Below are 8,127 nucleotides of genomic sequence, written 5' to 3' on the forward strand. Positions count from 1 at the left end.
TAATTTATCATGTTCATTGGATTGTTGTATGTATTTGTTATGCTAAAGCTTGGCTGGCCATCTGGCCATGTCTAACTCTGTTGGACCGAAGCTTTAGAATAACATTGCATCAGCTTTGGGATTCTCATTTATAATTCTATGCTAAAGCTTGGCTGGCCATTGGCCATGTCTAATTCTTTTGGACTGGAGCTTTAGACTAACATTACATGAATCCTAGAATTTTGATTAAAAATTTTGAACTTTTTTATTTTCTATTTCCAAAATAATTTCAAAAAATACAAAGAAATCAATAAAACCATAAAAACCAAAAATTGTGTGTTTCTTGTTTGAGTTTAGTGTCAAATTTTAAGTTTGGTGTCAATTACATGTTTTAATATTTGTTAAATTTTCAAAATTATATGCATTGTGTTCTTCATTGATCTTCAAGTTGTTCCTGATGATTTTCTTTATTTGATCTTTAAATTTTCTTGTTTTGTGTCTCTTCTTGTTTTTCATATGCATTTTTGAATTATTAGTGTCTAAAGTTTAAAAATTTCTAAGTTTGTTGTCTTGCATGTGTTTCTTTTCTTAAAAATTTTCAAAAATATGTTCTTGGTGTTCATCTTGACATTCAAAGTGTTCTTGCATGCATTATTAGTTTTGATCTTAAATTTTTATGTCTTGAGTCATTTAGTTATTTTTCTCTCTCCTCATTAAAAATTCAAAAATAAAAAAAAATATCTTTTCCTTTTTTGTCTCATAAATTTCGAAATTTTGGATTGACTTAGTCAAAAATTTTAAAAATTTAGTTGTTTCTTATTAGTCAAGTCAAAATTTCAATTTAAAAATTCTATCTTTTCAAATCTTTTTCAAAAATAAAATCTTTTTCATTTTTTTTCTTAACATTTTCCAAAATTTCAAAATTGATTTTCAAAATCTTTTTCTTATTTTTATTTCATATTTTCGAAATTATTGCTATCATTTAATGTTTTGAGTAAAAAGAATTTCAAGTTGTTGCTTGCCTATTAAGAAAGGTTCAATCTTTAAATTCTAAGAATCATATCTTTTAGTTTCTTGTTAGTCAAATCATCAACTTTAATTTTAAAAATCAAATCTTTTTAATTTCTTTTTCAAAATTCAATTTCAAAATCTTTTCTAACTTCTTATCTTTTAAAAACTGATTTTCAAATCATTTTCAATTAACCACTTTTTGTTTTTGTTTGATTTTTAAAAAATTTATTATTTCTCTCTCTAATTTTCGAAAATAATTAACAACTTTTTCAAAAATCTTTTTAATCAATTAATTGTTTTAAATTTTATTTTATTTCTTTTAATAAATTCGAATTTTAACCAATAATTAAAATAAAAACAAAAATATTTTTCTTCTCCCTCTTTTTAAATTCAAACTCTCTCCCTCTCATCTCTTTCTATTTATTTTATTTAATTACTAACTGATGCACGGAAAACTTGTCTCACAACAAATTTCCTTCGGCAAGTGTACTGAATTTGTCGTCAAGTAAAAACTCACAATAGAGTGAGGTCGAATCCCACAAGGATTGATTGATCAAGCAACTTTAATTAGAGGACTGTTCTAGTTGAGCGAATCCAGAATTTGAGTTGAGAATTGCAGAAAATAAAATGGCGGGAAGGTAATTGACAGGAAAGTAAATGCTAGAATTATAGATCTGAAAGTAAATGACTGAAGGTAAATTGCAGAATTGTAAATGGGAATGGGAGAATTGCTCATTAAAGTAAATAACAGAAATTAAAGAGAATGGGTAAGATCAGAAATGGGGAGTTCATTGGGCTTAGGAGATGTTGCATTCTCCGGATCAATTTCATTTTCATCTCTTCCTCAATCAATGCACTCATTGATCTCCTTGGCAATCTTAAGTGATTGAATTACAATTTCTTGTAATTCAATCTCTCAAATCTTGATCAATAGCCAATTCCTTGGTCAATTGCTCATGAGAAGAGATGAAGTATGGTCACTGATTATACCACATGCATTTCCCAAACCAAATGTTGAGAGGATTATAGTCACATATCCATCCAAACCCAATTTGGTCCAGCATGAGAAAGCATTTCTAGCTTGATCTCTTCATTCCTCTTTCAAGGTTCAGAAGAGATCCAAGTATGAATAGCTTCTTTTTCAAGATAACTACTCAATTGGATGAAGATCAAAAGCTTTCAAGTAAAATCAAGAGAAAAGATAGAAGAAGAATAATGAAAACTAGTATTGATCCATCAAATTACAACAGAGCTCCCTAACCCAATGACAGGGGTTTAGTTGTTCATAGCTCTGGAAAATGAAAACAAAGATAGAGAATACATGATGAAAACTTAGAAGTGCAGAGAAAGTAAATACAGAGAGTAGTTCCTATGCTAAGAGTCTCCCTATTATTTCCAACTCTCCAAAATATTTCAAAGCTACTCCTATATATACTACTCTTCTGTTCTTCTAGTTGATTCTTCAAGTCTTGCGCCTTTGGATCTTGAGTTTGAAGCAGTGCTCTTCTTCATTGGGCTTAGCTTTTACTTGCAGAGAGAAAGTATGAAGTGGGTAGGGGCTTTGGCTCAGGAAGTTAGTGGTGTTAACGTTCAGTGAAAATATGGGTTCGAGAACGTTAGTGACAATCACCTTTTTCACTAACGTTCCTCACCAAAGTTAAAAGCCACGTTAACCTCAACGTTAGTAGCACAAACGTTGCCACTAACGTTTCCACTATGTCCTTCGCACACGTTATTGGGACTCAACTTTCCCAATAACGTTGAGAAGCCTCCCCCTTTCCTACGTTAGAGTCCACGTTAACTAGGTTAACGTGGCTTCTAACGTGGCCTTGCTAGCCATCTCCAACGTTAGTGACAAAGTTGAGTGTCACAAACGTTGGCTCATCTTTCCCTTATCCACGTTAGCTTCCACGTTAACTAAGTTAACGTGGGAGTTAACGTGGCTCATGGTGGCATGTGTGGCTCCTTCCAACGTTAGTGACAATGTTGGCTGTCACTAACGTTGGCGATCACCTTCTTTCTTCACGTTAGCTTCCACGTTAACTAGGTTAACGTGGGAGTCAACGTGGCTCATTGGGGGCTTGTGTTCTTCCAACGTTAGTGACAATGTTGGGTGTCACTAACGTTGTCGACCACTTTGTTCCTTCACGTTAGCTTCAACGTTAACTAGGTTAACGTGGGAGTTAACGTGGCTTAATGTGCTTTGGCCAACATTAGTGACAACGTTGAGTGTCACTAACGTTGGCTCCCCCCTTTCTTCTTAACGTTAGAGGCCATGTTAACTAAGTTAACGTGGACTCTAACGTGGCCACTCATGATCTTGGTCCAACGTTAGTGATAATGTTAAGTGTCACTAACGTTGGCTCCATTTCTTTACTTCCACGTTAGAGTTCACGTTAACTTAGTTAACGTGACTCTTAACGTGGGCAATGATGGCTTCGAGAGCGTTATTGGCAATCACTTTTCTCATTAACTTTGCAAGTTACTCCCATTCCACGTTAGTGTTAACGTTAGTGTAACTAACGTAGCCACTAATGTGGTTCTTCTTTGCTTCCTTTGTCCTAAAATCAAGCAATAACGTGCATCAAAGTTCTAGTCCAAGTCATGGGAAATGCAACATCCAATTTTGTCCTTAAATTCATGCAAAATTCTCATGAAATCATGTAAAGTGCACAATGTATTCTTGAATCAAGATGTAAGTGAATATCTACCCAAAACTAGCTTATTTCCTAAGAAAATGCATGAAACTACCCTAAAAACAGTAAAGAAAAGGTCAGTGAAACTGGCTAAAATGCCCTGGCATCACTAACACTTCTCTTATTCTTAAAAGGTTAAATTACACAGTTGGTCCCTATACTTTTGGTGAAATTGCAAATTGGTCCTTACACTTTAAAAGTTTGTAATTGGGTCCCTAAAGATAATTAAAATTCGTAATTTAGTCCCCGTCGTTCAAAAAGTGTTTGATTTAACAGAATATTCTCAGAATATTCTCTATTTTGAACATGTGACCTGCACATGTTTGCAATAGGGACCAATTTGCAACTTTAGTGAAAGTATGAGGACCAACTGTGTAATTTAACCATTTGAAAATGACCCAAAACTCCCTAGACTATCTGAATCCACCCTACCCCTCCCCAGCTCTCTCACTCTCACTTTCTCACTTTCCAAAATGGCACCCCAACCCCAACGCTCTCTGTCTCTCACCTCGGTTCACCATCATCGTGCCTCTCGCCTCTGTCACCACGCCGAATTCACTAATAAATTGAGTTGCTATTTTTGTGTTAATTTGTTGCTATTTTTTTCTTAGACATTAAATTGTTCGCTTTAAGCATGCTTGGAATTGAAATTGTTCTCTTTCATTTATCGTCGGTGTTCAGTATTGGGATTGGAAGAGAAGAAAAAGTTGTCGGATGAGAAAGGCGAGATGGAGAAAGGAGGCGAGACCCGACTCGTGAGCACAAATGCAGTGGATCCGGCGTAACGATGGTGAACCGAGGTGAGATATAGAGAGCGGTGGGGTTCAGGTGTCGTTTTAGAAAGTGAGAAAGTGAGAGTGAGAGAGTTGGGGAGAGACGGGGTAGGTTCAGATAGCCTAGAGAGTTTTTGGTCACTCCAAATGATTAAATTACACAGTTGGTCCCCATACTTTCACTAAAATTGTAAATTGGTCTCTGTTGTCAAACATGTGCAGCTCACATGTTCAAAATAAAGAATATTTTGAGAATATTCTGTTAAATCAAACACTTTTTGAACGGCGGGGACTAAATTGCAAATTTTAATTCTCTTTAGGGACCCAATTATAAACTTTTAAAGTGTAGGGACTAATTTGCAATTTCACTGAAAGTGTAGGGACCAACTGTGTAATTTAACCTTCTTAAAATTCGAACCCTCTCTCTCTCTCTCTGTGTTCGAATTCTTCTTATTCTCTTTCTACCTCATTCTTCTATTCTTCTACTCACATGAAGGAATCTCTATACTGTGACATAGAGGATTCCTCTTCTTTTCTTTTCTCTTCTTTTTCATATGAGTAGGAACAAGGATAAGAACATTCTTATTGAAACTGATCCTGAACCTAAAAGGACTCTGAAGAGGAAGCTAAGAGAAGCTAAAGCACAACACTCTGGAGAGGACCTAACAGAAATTTTCGAAAAAGAAGTAAACATGGCATCCGAAAATAATAACAATGATGGAGATGCAAGGAAGATGCTTGGTGACTTTACTGCACCATCTTCTGACTTCTATGGAAGAAGCATCTCAATTCCTGCAATTGGAGCAAACAACTTTGAGCTTAAGCCTCAATTAGTTTCTCTAATGTAGCAGAATTGCAAGTTTCATGGACTTCCATTGGAAGATCCTCATCAGTTCTTAGCTGAATTCTTGAAAATCTGTGACACTGTTAAGACCAATGGAGTTAATCCCGAGGTCTACAAACTTATGCTTTTCCCCTTTGCTGTAAGAGACAGAGCTAGGACATGGTTGGACTCACAACCTAAAGAAAGCCTGAACTCTTGGGAAATGTTAGTCAATACTTACTTGGCCAAATTCTTTCCACCTCAAAAGATGAGCAAGCTTAGAGTGGAAGTCCAAACCTTCAAACATAGGGAAGGTGAATCCCTCTATGAAGCTTGGGAAAGATACAAGCAATTGATAAGAAGGTGTCCTTCTGACATGCTTTCAGAATGGAGCATCATATGTATATTCTATGATGGTCTGTCTGAATTGTCCAAGATGTCATTGGACCACTCTGTTGGTGGATCTCTTCATCTGAAGAAGACGCCTGCAGAAGCTCAGGAACTCATTGAGATGGTTGCAATTAACCAGTTCATGTACACTTCTGAACGAAATCCTGTGAATAATGGGATGACTCAGAAGAAAGAAGTTCTTGAGATTGATACTCTGAATGCCATATTGGCTCAGAATAAAATATTGACTCAGCAAGTCAATATGATTTCTCAGAGTCTGACTGGAATGCAAGCTACATCTGGCAGTACTAAAGAAGCTTCCTCTGAAGAAGAAGCTTATGATCTTGAGAATCCTAGAATGGAAGAAGTAAATTACTTGGGAAAATCCTATGGAAACACTTACAATCCTTCATGGAGGAATCATTCCAATCTCTCATGAAAGGATCAACAGAAGCCTAATCAAGGCTTCAATAACAATAATGGTGGGAGAAATAGGTTTAGCAATAGCAAGCCTTTTCTATCATCTTCTCAGCAACAGACAGAGAATTCTAAGCAGAGCCTCTCTGACTTAGCAACCATAGTCTCTAATCTATCTAAGACCACTCTCAGTTTCATGACTGAAATAAGGTCCTCCATTAGAAATTTGGAGGCACAAGTGGGTCAGCTGAGTAAAAGAGTTATTGAAATCCCTCCTAGTACTCTCCCAAGCAATACAGAAGAGAATCCAAAGAGAGAGTGCAAGGCCATCAATATACCCAACATGGCCGAACCTATAGAGGAGGAAGAGGCAGTGATTTTCAGTGAGGAAGACCTCAATAGACGTCCACTGACCACTAAGGAGTTCCCTAATGAGGAACCAAAGGAATCTGAAGCTCATACAGAGACCATAGAGATTTCACTGAACTTACTGTTGCCATTCATGAGATCTGATGAGTATTCTTCCTCTGAAGAGGATGAAGATATTGTTGAAGAGTAAGTTGCTCAGTATCTAGGAGCAATCATGAAGCTAAATGCCAAATTATTTGGTAATGAGATTTGGGAGGATGAACCTCCATTGCTCATCAATGAACTGAATGCTTTGGTTCAACAGAAATTACCTCAGAAGAAATCGGATCCTGGAAAGTTTTTAATACCTTGTACCATAGGCACCATGACCTTTGAGAAGGCTCTGTGTGACCTGGGGTCAGGAATAAACCTCATGCCACTCTCTGTAATGAAGAAACTAGGGATCTTTGAGGTACAAGCTGCTAAATTCTCACTAGAACTGGGAGACAAATCAACGAAATAGGCTTATGGACTTGTAGAGGATGTCTTAGTGAAGGTTGAAGGCCTATACATCCCTGCTGATTTCATAATCCTAGAGACTGGGAAGGATGAGGATGAATCCATCATCCTTGGAAGACCCTTCCTAGCCATAGCAAGAGCTGTGATTGATATAGACAGAGGAGAGTTAGTCCTTCAATTGAATGAGGACTACCTTGTGTTTAAGGCTCAAGGATCTTCTTCTGTAACCATGGAGAGGAAGCATAAAAAGCTTCTCTCAATACAGAGTCAAACAGAGCTCCCACACTCAACTTCTAAGTTTGGTGTTGGGAGGCCACCATTAAGCTCTGAGTCTCTGTGAAGCTCTCTAAGAGCTCACTGTCAAGCTATTGACATTAAAGAAGCGCTTATTGGGAGGCAACCCAATGTTATTTAATTATATTTACATATTTGTTTTCCATTGTCATTTTATGTTTTCTTTAGGTAGATGATCAGATGAAGTCACAAAAACAACTACAAAATTAAAGCGGAATCAAAAATAGCATCAAAAATAACACACCCTGGAGGACAGGCTTACTGGCATTTAAACGCCAGTAAGGATAGCAGAATGGGCGTTTAACGCCCAGTCTGGCAGCATTCTGGGCGTTAAACGCCAGAATAGGCATCATTTTGGGCGTTTGACGCCAGAAAAGGGTGTCTGGCATCTGGCTGGCGTTAAACGCCAGAAAGGGGCATCAGACTGGCGTTTAACGCCAGAAAAGGTAGCAGAGTTGGCGTTAAATGCCAGAATTGGCACACATTGGGCGTTTAAACACCAGAAAGGTGCAGGGAGTAGAATTCTTTGACACCTCAGGATCTGTGGACCCACAAGATCCCCACCTCTCCTTCTCTCCTCTGCACACATTTTCATAACACTCTTCCCCAAATACCCTTGACCAATCCAATCAATACCTCTTCCCCAAACACCATTCACCTATCAAATCCTACCCTCTTTTCCATACTCTCTTCACCACTCACATCCATCCATCATAAAACCCCACCAACCTCACCATTCAAATTCAAACCATTTCCCTCCCAAACCCACCCCATGATAACCGAATTCCCCCTCTCTCTTACCTTATAAATACCCCTCCTTACCACCTTCAATTTCACACATCTTACACACTTAAACCCCCTTAGCCGAATCCACTCC

This window comes from Arachis ipaensis, chromosome B3 (genome assembly GCF_059453495.1).
Source record: "Arachis ipaensis isolate K30076 ecotype BB chromosome B3, ASM5945349v1, whole genome shotgun sequence".
Classification (NCBI taxonomy): Eukaryota; Viridiplantae; Streptophyta; class Magnoliopsida; order Fabales; family Fabaceae; genus Arachis; species Arachis ipaensis.